Source organism: Saccopteryx bilineata, chromosome 5, assembly GCF_036850765.1.
Source record: "Saccopteryx bilineata isolate mSacBil1 chromosome 5, mSacBil1_pri_phased_curated, whole genome shotgun sequence".
In the NCBI taxonomy this organism is placed as follows: Eukaryota; Metazoa; Chordata; class Mammalia; order Chiroptera; family Emballonuridae; genus Saccopteryx; species Saccopteryx bilineata.
Window position 1 is genome coordinate 240,671,083 of NC_089494.1, and position 12,240 is coordinate 240,683,322.

The following is a 12,240-nucleotide window of genomic DNA, read 5'->3' on the forward strand; positions in this document are numbered from 1 at the left end:
TTTCTTCCACCTCGGTCCTTTTATTCTCTGCTCATCTTATTCTTTTCTCTTCATCTTGAACTACATTACCCACAAGTGTTATATTTCCCATTTTTTTACTTTTCTTCTTCCTTTCTCTCTATGAGGGTTACACTCCAAAACCCTTCACTCTCCCTTCTTTCATTTTCTTTTTCTTCTTTTCTTTTTTCCTTTTTTGTTTTTTCTCTCTGTCTCTCCTAGTTTCTTCTATACTTTTCCTCTCATTTGATCCTCACTCACAAATTATTTTATTTGGGACTCAAATTTTTTCTTTGTGGCATTTTTAGTGCTTTTTACTTTGCTTTTTAATTCATTAGCATTGCCCCCAACCCCAGTTCTCCATTCTATCTAGTTTTTGTTTCACTTAATTCAAAAGTATTTTTTCCTTTGTCCTGTTTTCCTCTTATCTCTTTCATTATATCACTCAGTCAACCATCATTCACAAGCAAATCATTTTATTCTTGATCAAATTTTTTCCTTTTTTGCATTTTTGGGTCCCTACCTCCTTTTTTGCCCCTTTATCACTTCTCCCCAACTCAGGCCCTCCATTATAGGTAGTTTTTGTTCCATTTAGCACAGCATAATTCACAGTTTTTTATTTTATTTTCTCAAGGAGGAAGGGAAAGAGGGAAAAAAAGAGAAGTAATAAAAAATTTATTTTTTACTTTTTATACTTTATTAATTCTAATTAGTGCTATTAACAAAACCACCCTCAGATGCCATTAAGGAAAATAAAATTGAATATTATGGCTACAAAAGACAGAGATGTAGCACAGATAGATGAGGAAAAATCTATGGAGAAAAAATTTAATAGATTGGAAACCTTGGAGTTAAATGACAGAGAATTTAAAATAGAAATCCTAGAAATACTCAGAGATATACAAGAAAACACAAAAGGCAATTTAGGAAGCTTAAAAAACAACTCAATGAACACAAAGAATATATTACCAAGGAAATTGAAACTATAAAAACAAATCAAACAGAGAAGAAAAACTTAATTCATGAACTGAAAAACAAGATAACAAGCTTAGCTAATAGAACAGGCCAGATAGAAGGTAGGATTAGTGACATAGAAGACAAGCAACTTGAGGCACAACAGAGAAAGAAGAGAGAGACTCAAAAATTAAAAATAATGAGAAAGTCCTACAGAAATTATCCAACTCCATCAAAATGACTAACATAAGAATAATAGAAATATCAGAAAGAGAAGAGAGAGAAAATGAAATGGAGAACATATTCAAACAAATAATAGATGAGAACTTCCCAAGCCTGTGGAAAGAACTAAAGCCTCAAATTCAGGAAGCAAACAGAACACTGAGTTATCTTAACCCCAACAAACCTACTCCAAACCACATAGAATAAAATTGGTACAAACCAACGACAAAGAAAAAATTCTTAAGACAGCCAGGGAAAAGAATAATACAACATAGAAAATAAGGCCTATTAGATTATCATCAGATTTCTCAGCAGAAACCCTATAAGCTAAAAGAGAGTGAACCCCAATATTTAAAGCCCTGAAAGAGAGGAACTTTCAGCCAAGAATACTATACCCATCAAAGCTATCCTTCAAATATGAAGGAGAAATAAAAACATTCACAGATACAGAAAAGATGAGGGAATTTATCATCAGAAAACCCCCACTTCAGGAAATACTAAAGGGGGTTTTCCAACCAGATACAAAGAACAAAACAAAACAAAACCACAAGTAAAACTCCACTAAGAACACAATAAAACCAAATTTACACTGTGACAACAAAAACAAAAAAAAAAGGGGGGAGAGGACAGAGATTAACAGTAGCAAAGGATAATGGAGTGCAGAAGCACTCATAAGATATTGTACTACAATGATCATGGTAGGTATCCTTTTTGTTACTTAATGGTAACCACTCCTGAAAAAACCACCACAGAATCACATGACATAAAAAAGGTAATAACAGAGGAAAGAAGTATGGATTACAATCAAACAAAAACAAATGATAGAAAAACAAAAGAGAAGAATCAAACTAGATACAAAACTAACAGAAAGCAATTTATAAAATGGCAATAGGGAACCCTCAAGTGTCAATAATTACACTAAATGTAAATGGATTAAACTCACCAATAAAAAGACACAGTGTAGCAGAATGGATTAATAAAGAAAATCCAACTGTATGGTGACTGCAAGAAACACATCTAAGCAACAAGGATAAAAACAAATTCAAAGTGAAAGGCTGGAAAACAATACTCCAAGCAAATAACATCCAAAAAAAAGCAGGTGTAGCAATACTCATATCTAATAATGCTGACTATAAGATAGCAAATGTAATCAGAGACAAATATGGTCATTTCTTAATGATTAAGGGGATAGTGAATTAAGAAGACATAACAATTCTTAATATATATGCACCAAACCAAGGAGCACCAAAATATATAAGACAGCTACTGATTGGCCTAAAAAAACAACTGACAAAAATACAATTATACTTGAAGACCTCAATATACCACTGACAGCTCTAGATTATTCATCGAAACAGAAAATCAATAAAGAAATATGGGCCTTAACAAAACACTAGAGAGCAATTGGATATGATAGACATCTACAGGACATTTCATCCCAAAGCGACAGAATATACATTTTTCTCTAGTGTACATGGAACATTCTCAAGAATTGAACATGTGTTGGGCCACAAAAATAACATCAGCAAATTCAGAAAAATTGAAATGGTACCAAGCATATTTTCTGATCATAAAGCCTTGAAACTAGAATTCAACTGCAAAAAAGAAAAAAAAAACCCACAAAAATGTGGAAACTAAACAACATACTTTTAAAAAATGAGTGGGTCAAAGAAGAAATAAGCACAGAGATCAAAAGATATATACAGACAAATGAAAATGACAATACGACATATCAGAATCTCTGGGATGCAACAAAAGCAGTAATAAGAGGGAAGTTCACATCACTTCAGGCCTATATGAACAAACAAGAGAGAGCCCAAATAAACCACTTAACTTCACACCTTACGGAACTAGAAAAAGAAGAACAAAGACAACCCAAAACCAGCTAAAGAAAGAAAATAATAAAAATTAGAGCAGAAATAAATGAAATAGAGAACAGAAAAACTATAGAAATAATTAATAAAACAAGGAGCTGGTTCTTTGAAAAGATCAACAAAATTGACAAACCCTTGTCAAGACTCACCAAGGAAAAAAGAAAGGACTCATATAAACAAAATACAAAATGAAAGAGTGGAAATCACCACAGACATCATAGATATACAAAGAATTATTGTAGAATACTATGAAAAACTATATACCACAAAATTCAACAATCTAGAAGAAATGGATAAATTCCTAGAACAATACAACCTTCCTAGACTGAGTCATGAAGAAGCGAAAGCCTAAACAGACCAATTAGCAGGGAGGAAATAGAAAAAAATTTTAAAAACCTCCCCAAAAAGAAAAGTCCAGGCCCAGATGGGTATACTAGAGGATTCTATCAAACATTCAAAGAAGATGTGGTTCCTATTCTACTCAAAGTCTTCCAAAAAATTGAAGAAGAGGCAATACTTCTAAACACCTTTTATGAGGCCAAAATAACCTTCATACCAAAACCTGGCAAGGATGGCACAAAAAAAGAAAGCTACAGAACAATATCTCTAATGAATACAGATACTAAAATACTAGCAAATCGAATACAACAACATATTAAAAAATAATACATCATGATCAAGTGGGATTCATCCCAGAATCTCAAGGATGTTTCAACATACGTAAAACGGTTAACATAATACACCATATCAACAAAACAAAGAACAAAAACCACATGATCTTATCAATAGATGCAGAAAAGGCATTCGATAAAATACAACACAACTTTATGTTTAAAACACTCAACAAAATGGGTATAGAAGGAAAATATCTCAACATGATAAAGGCAATATATGATAAACCATAAGCTAATATCATATTAAATGGCATAAAACTGAGGACTTTCCTTCTTAAATCAAGAACAAGACAGGGTTGTCCACTCTCTCCACTCTTATTTAATGTGTTGCTAGAAGTTCTAGCCCTAGCAATCAGAAAGATAAAGAAATAAAAGGCATTCATATCTGAAAAGTAGAAGTAAAGGTTTCACTTTCTGAAGATGACATGATCCTATATATCGAAAACCCCAAAGACTCCACAAAAAGATTAATAGAAACAATAAAACAATACAGTAAGTTTGCAGGATACAAAATTAATATACAAAAGTTCATAGCCTTTCTATATGCCAACAACGAAACACTAGAAAATAAACTCAATAAAATAATCCCCTTCATGATTGCAACAACAACAAAAAAATAAAATAAAATACCTAGGAATAAACGTAGCAAAGAATGTAAAGGATCTATATAACAAAAACTACAAAACATTGTTAAGGGAAGTTGAAAAAGATACAATGAAATGGAAAAATATTCTTTGTTCTTGGATAGGAAGAATAAATATAATCTAAATGACTATATTATCCAAAGCAATATACAAATTTAATGCAATTTCCATCAAAATTCCAATGACATTTTTTTAAAGAAATGGAACAAAATATCATCAGATTTATATGGAACTATAAAAAACCCTGAATAGCCAAAGCAATCCTAAGGAAAAAGAATGAAGCTGGGGACATGACAATACCTGACTTCAAACTATATTATAGAGCGACGACAATCAAACAGCATGGTGTTGGCAGAAAAATAGACACTCAGACCAATGGAACAGAATAGAAAACCCAGAAATAAAACCACATATATATGGTCAAATAATTTTCGATAAAGGGGCCAACCACACACAATGGAGAAAAGAAAGCCTCTTCAACAAATGGTGCTGGGAAAACTCGAAAGCCACATGCAAAAAATGAAACTCGACTACAGTTTGTCCCCTTGTACCAAAATCAATTTAAAATAGATCAAAGACCTAAATATAAGACCTGAAACAATTAAGTACATAGAAGAATACATAGGTACTAAACTCATGGACCTTGGTTGTAAAGAGCATTTTATGAATTTGACTCCAAAGGCAAGAGAAGTGAAGGCAAAGATAAATGAATGAGACTACATCAGACTAAGAAGTTTTTGCTCAGCAAGAGAAACTGACAACAAAATAAACAGATAGCCAACTAAATGGGAAATGATATTTTCAAACAACAGCTCAGATAAGGGCCTAATATCCAAAATATACAAAGAACTCATAAAACTCAACAACAAACAAACAAACAATCCAATAAAAAAAATGAGAAGAGTACATGAACAGACACTTCTCTCAGGAAGAAATACAAATGGCCAACAGATATATGAAAAGATGCTCATCTTCATTAGTTATTAGCGAAATGCAAATCAAAACTACAATGAGATACCACCTCACACCTGTTAGATGAGCTATTATCAACAAGACAGGTAGTAGCAAGTGTTGGAGAGGCTGTGGAGAAAAAGGAATCCTCATCCATTGTTGGTGGGAATGTAAAGTAATACAACCATTATGATAGAAAGTATGGTTGTTTCTCAAAAAACTAAAAATGGAACTACCATATGACCCAGCAATCCCTCTACTGGGTATATACCCCAGAAACTCAGAGAGATTGATACGTAAAGACACATGTAGCCGCATGTTCATTGCAGCATTGTTCACATTTGCCAAGACATGGAAACAACCAAAAAGCCCTTCAACAGATGATTATATAAAGAAGATGTAGCACATATACACTATGGAATACTACTCAGCCACAAGAAATGATGACATCGGGTCATTTACAACAAAATGGATGGATCTTGATAACATTATATGGAGTGAAATAAGTATATCAGAAAAAACTAAGAACTGCATGATTCCATACATAGGTGGGACATAAAAACAAGACTAAGAGTCATGGACAAGAGTGTGGTCGTTAGGGGGGGGGGATGGGGGGAGAGGGAGGTAGAGGGGAGGAAGAGGGTGAGGGGCACAAGAAAATCAGATAGAAGGTGACGGAGGACAATCTGACGTTGGGTGATGGGTATGCAACATAATTGAATGACAAGATAACCTGGAGATGTTTTCTTTGAACATATGTACCCTGATTTATTGATGTCACCCCATTAAAATTAATAAAAATTTATAAAAAAATAATAGAAGAGAGAGAGAGAGAAAGGACAAAAAAGAGAGAAATGGTTAGAATACAGGTTATTAAAAAACTAACAATTTTTTTCCAAAAAAAAAAAAAGACGCACCCAGTTTTAGATCCTGGTTTTTGGAAAAGGGTGCTTCTTATACATGGAGAAATTCAGTAATTAGTTACCAAGCATAAACAAAAATTTGGGAAGGTCAGATTCACATGAATCAGAGTTCTTACCTAGTAACAAGTATTAATAATTTCAAATTTGCTAGCTACCAAAAGGCACAGAAACCCAGAGAGGGCCCAGGCATATCAAGGGTGTCTCCCCAGATTCTTCCTTTCCTGCATTAGATATCCATCGTCTGGCCAGAATAGATGAGTCTCTAAGTGAAGAAGAATGTGAAATATTACCTGACAGTTTTTGAAGCATTTAATTTATTAATCCTGTCCATTGTATATGCTAGTTTATGTGACATTTTCCATAAATCCATAGATTCTGAGTTTATTCACGAAAAGCAAGAGCATTAAGTAAATAAGAATCCTCCTCCTAGCTAATATAATTAGGCTGCTACCAGGAAAGACATTTACTAGTGTATTTATAATAATATTAGACTATGTCATATGACTTTCTCAGAAGCCCCTACCTCCCAATACAGACAGTGAACAGATTGCAGGAAAGTTTATTTAACTTCTGCCACCCAATTACCAATAGAGATACTCACTTGCACAGACTTTAATTTATACCTAGTATTTAATACCAAATGTATATTCATGTCCTATAGAAAATACCTTTATACTGGAAGGAATCTTTATGACAACCTACTCCCTTACACACACACACACACACACACACACACACACACACCAATTCCTCCTTAAACCAAATTTGTTCTTTGTTATTTTGCCAATATTTCCCATTTCAGTTAATTCCACCATTTGTCTCTTTAGTTGTTAATAGAAAAATGCCAGAAATATAATTGAGAATTTCTTTGATCATGCTTCACATTTAATTACTAAGCAAGTTTGATTCTTTCCTCTCTTCTCTTATTCTTCTCTACTGAGAACTGACAACAAGACACTAACTTATATATACCTGAACTATGGCTATGACTTCCTCACTGGCCAACTTCCATTTTTTCTCCTATAAATTCCTTTCCTATGGAGGGTCAAGAGTAATATCTTATTTATGTTGTTATAGGTCAAATTGTGTCTCCCAAAATTGACATGTTGAAATTCTAACCTTTAGTATCTCAGAATGTGACCTTGTTTGGAAATAAGATCATTGCAAATATAATTAGTTATGTTAAGGTGAAATCATACTGGGGTAGGATAGGTCCCTAATCCAATATGACTTGTGTCTGTATAAGCAGATGTCCCTGTGAAGACAAGACACACAGGGAGAATACCATAGAAAGGTCAAAGTAGAGATTGGAGAATTTATGCTGTCACAAACCAAGCAATGTATGGGGACATCCAGAAATGCATGGAAGAAGCAAGGAAGAACCTTCCCTAAAGGCTTTGGAGAGAGTCCTGCATTGCCAACATTTTGATTACGACTTCTAGCCTCTAAAACTATGAGAGAATACTTTTCTGTTGTTTTAAACCATTCAGTTTGTAACACTTTGTTATGGTAGCCCTAGGAAACTGATATACATGTGTATCAGATTCTCTGCTTAAAATCCTTCCCTGACTTCTTATTACAACCTTATGATGGTCGCATGGCCAGCATGATCTCATCTCTGTCTACTTGTCTAACACATAGCTGAGACGACTGTCTCTTTATCAGCACACTCCAACCACAGCAGTCTTCATTTTTCTTCTTCCCCAAACCAAACCTTTTCTTTCCTCAAGGCCCTTAGCCTTGCTTTTGTTTGGACTCAGAAGCTCCCATGCTTTTTTCACAGCAGGCTGCTTCTCATTAGTCAAGTCTCCACTAGAGAGGCCAACCCTGACCATCCTGTTAAGTGCCCTCTGAGTCCTTTATCGGATTGCTTTATTTCTTCTATAACACTTTTCCCTGTTCAATATTACCTTGTTCATTTGTTGTTGTTCTTTTTCTTCTAGTATAGAATGAATAGAGACATGATAATGTCTCTTGTTCAATATTTTGTTTCTATAATATAGTAGGTACACAAATAAATGCTTGTTATATGAGTGGATAAAATCCTTCTCTAACAACATCAAGGGAAAAGGTCAGTACAATGCTGCAGGTTGTCAACTGTCTGCAAAGACTAATCATCTTGCCTTTCCCCTACGCCTTCCTCCAATAAATGCCTTGATTTGCTCATATTGGCTTATGTGTTTATATTTCTTCTCAACTGCCAGCTCAGAATTTAAATTGTATAAATGAGTCCTTCTATTGTTTCATCTTTAATTGTAACTTATGAACGCCTCAAACATTTTGTACTACTGTTTGACGACTTTTTCCATTTAGGAATCTGGGAATTCAACTCTGAGGATGACTGTCAATGGCAGCTTCTCCTCTTCATCCTGCATTCTTGCTTCTATTCTATTTGTTTGCAAAGCCAATAACAAAACTTGATAGAATTGTTTGGGGAAATAGAAGAATTTGAGGGTCTCTTATATATGAGTAAACCATATGAACTGTACTCATAAAATTTGAGTCATCTATTTTACTTTTCAAGAGGTTTTTTTCTCCCTATTTTTTATATTATTGACTATTAAAATTCTAGAAAAGTCAAATTTGGGGTAATTAAGGGACACTATATTACTAATTTGTCTATCTATCTTTCTGTCTATCTACGTATCTACTTATTTATCTATCATTTAATTTTTGTGTGTATGTTTCCAAAGGTATAAAGATACATGTATTTAAGATGTATTTATATGAATTATATATGGTGACCAACTATCTTCATCTGGGACTGAGAAATTTCATTGGTAAAACCACGGTGGTCTTGGGAAAATTGGGATGGTTGGTCACTCTAGTGGACTCAGGATAATATGCAAGTATGGAAAATAGTAGGTTTACAATTGTGAGTATGCAGAACAGTTTATTCTTATTTTATTGTTTTTTAGTTATTATATTATTTTCCATATGAACAACTGAAACCTGTTGCCCAACCTTGTATTTATCCTTGATATAAAGGTACTTTATAAATTATCACATTTAATATTCACTTATAATAATTGTATGAGATGAATTTTTATTAGCTCCATATCAAAATGAGAGTTTAAAAGTAGTAACTCCCATGTCCTAGGTGATACAACTAAACTCTGCTGAAGTATGTGTTCAAACCTGACTTTGTCTATCTTTAGAGCCTGAGATCTTTAGATTGTACAGAAATAGGTGGATTCTAAACAGATAAAATCATTACTGGTTAAGAGTGACTGTCACTGGTTAAGGATACATTAAGTTTTCCTGTGACCTGAAGATTCTTATAATATCTGTACCTATATTACTGATTATTTATATCTGCCTTGTATATACAAAGCTAAGAAATATAACATTTTTCAAATCAGTCTGAAATAAAAGTAGCTGGCCAGAATTTTTTTTAAAATGAAATCTGTATACATCTTTTTAACTGCCACATTAATATTACTATTCATTAAAAGGTCATAATTATAAGCATAATTGGATCAGGAATTTATATCTAGATTTTATCATGTAAACTGCTTGGCCACTTAAGGTAAAAATAAAACTACCTTTGTATTTGTGGTTATATGAGTTGATTAAAATTATACTTCAAAATAAACAATTTAGACCACCACCAGATTACCTGTACATAGTATCATATATACAGATCACACATGACAGCTTGTCTGAATGTGAATGGAGAGCCGTAACAGTCAAATTGTCCATTTGAAATTGTACCTTAATTGTCATAAATTTCTCGTGTTTAATATGTTTAGAGAATTGTCCCAAATCATTAATACTTTAAAAATACAATAGTTTTTTTTTTTAATATTTGGCACACTATAATGTGGAAATAAATTGATAACCATAGTTAATACACACAGATGTGAATTATGCATTTTATACTATTTAAATTTCAAAGCATTCATGCATATGTTAATGTATATATTTTTAAGGAAATGTTTCCAGTGGACGTTCCTCTCCCTACAGCATTGCATTGTTATCGAAAACATGGCTCTGTATCCAAACGACATGTGCTTGAGTCCCAGCTCTGCCGGCTATGAATTATGCATAGTGGGTAATTTACTTCTCAACGTTCGGATCCTGGGTCTTTATGGTTCTTCCTTCTTTCAGGGCCTGAATAAATGAACTAATATCTATCTGTACACCACCTAGAACTGTGGCTGACACAATGAGCTTTCTTATGTCCCACTTTAAATATAACCTTTGATTTCTAAGATTAATTTATAGACCACATTGTGGTATATTGTATTATTCCGAGTACTGTTTTTTATTTGAGTAGTGCCAGCACACTTTCAACTATTTCAAATATCTTACTTGTAATATATGAAGTTCAACCATAGGTGGGCTTCTATTCCTTTAGCGAGGCTGAATATTAATATTCACTTCTTTACATCGACATTGAAATAAAAGTTGCTATTTCCTTACATCAAGTGTACGGCTGGCACATTCCAAACACTTGTGGAAAGAACTGTTGCTGAGCGTGTCCCTGAGGCGCAGCAGTCAGCAGAAAGGTTCTCGGTCCTGTTAGCCTGCGGAATGTGTGTCTCTAACAGATTGCCCGGGAAGATTAACTGCTGCGGGTAGAACAGCTGCTGGTTCAAACAAACTTGATCTTTTTATATCCGGTGTTCACTCTGCTTCCAGGTGGAATTGGCCCGCTTGTTAAGGAGAGCCACGGGGAGTCCAGCTGCTGGTTCAAAAAGTCTGGCTTTCTTACACGTTTTGCTCATTGTGTGTTGACGTAGAACTGGCCCAGTTGTTTTTGGAAAGCCCCCCAAAGGAAAATCTTTGCAAAATAGTTTCATAACCTTTTCAAGGTGACAAATAAACCTCCCATTTTTACTCCCTTTGGCAATTAAAATAGGCCATTCAGGAAACTCCGCTGTAAAACTTTTAGCCCTGAAATGTATTGAACAGAGTGGTATACAGTTTCATAAGTTAATTGGAGAATGGATAAATAACCAGACTCCTATACTCAAGTGTTTAATTAATTAATTAATTTTTTTACATGGGGCGTTTGGCCATCACAGGGAGATTCCTGCCCTAGTTTGTGTTTAGGAAGGCTTTGTGGGGGGGCACACAGCACTGAAAGTATTCGTTCTGCTGAAGCACGCACAGTGCACAGTTAGGGGAGTGACTCTCCCTTTATTGTAGGACTTTCCCACACTCATGGTACAGCAGAAGGGCTTTGGGATCGTGCACATCACAGTTTTTAAAGTATTTACAATGATAAAAAAAAGGTATGTTTCATGTGTACATTTGTGAATTGTGTATTTATGATAATAATGTCCAGATGCTGGATATAGTTGCGTGCTGTGTGAAGGCGAAATTCTTTTTGCTCCTCTGGGTTTTTTATTCTATTATTTTAAAATGCAATTCTGAGTTTTATGCCATTACATTCCCCACCTCAGATAAATAAATGTCATAGGCAAAATTATTGACATATGATGGGAGGAATCACTTTCCAGCCCATTTATTGTTCATTCTGGAAAATTGCTGGGATGTAAAATTCTATATTAAAATCTTTAGCTGACTCTAATATCATTTATATATATTTGGCATGCTTGATATCTTTATATTTCTCAAATGCAACCCTTTTTAAAATCCTTTTTGATAAGGAATATGCAATGAAATAATTCATTTAAATAATGAAAGCATTATTTTGAGTAACTATTAGTGGCATAAAACATGTAGCTTATTGTCTGACCAGGCGGTGGCGCAGTGGATAGAGTGTCAGACTATGACACGGAGGACCCAGGTTCGAAACCCCGAGGTCGCCAGCTTGAGCGCGGGCTCATCTGGTGTGAGCAAGGCTCACTAGCTTGAGCCCAAGGTCACTGGCTCAAGGAAGGGGCCACTCGGTCTGCTATAGCCTCCCAGTCAAGGCATCTATGAAAAAGCAGTCAATGAACAACTAAGGTGCCACAACAAAGAATTGTTGCTTCTCATCTCTCTCCCTTCCTGTGTGTCTGTCCCTCTCTCTGACTCTGTCTCTGTCACC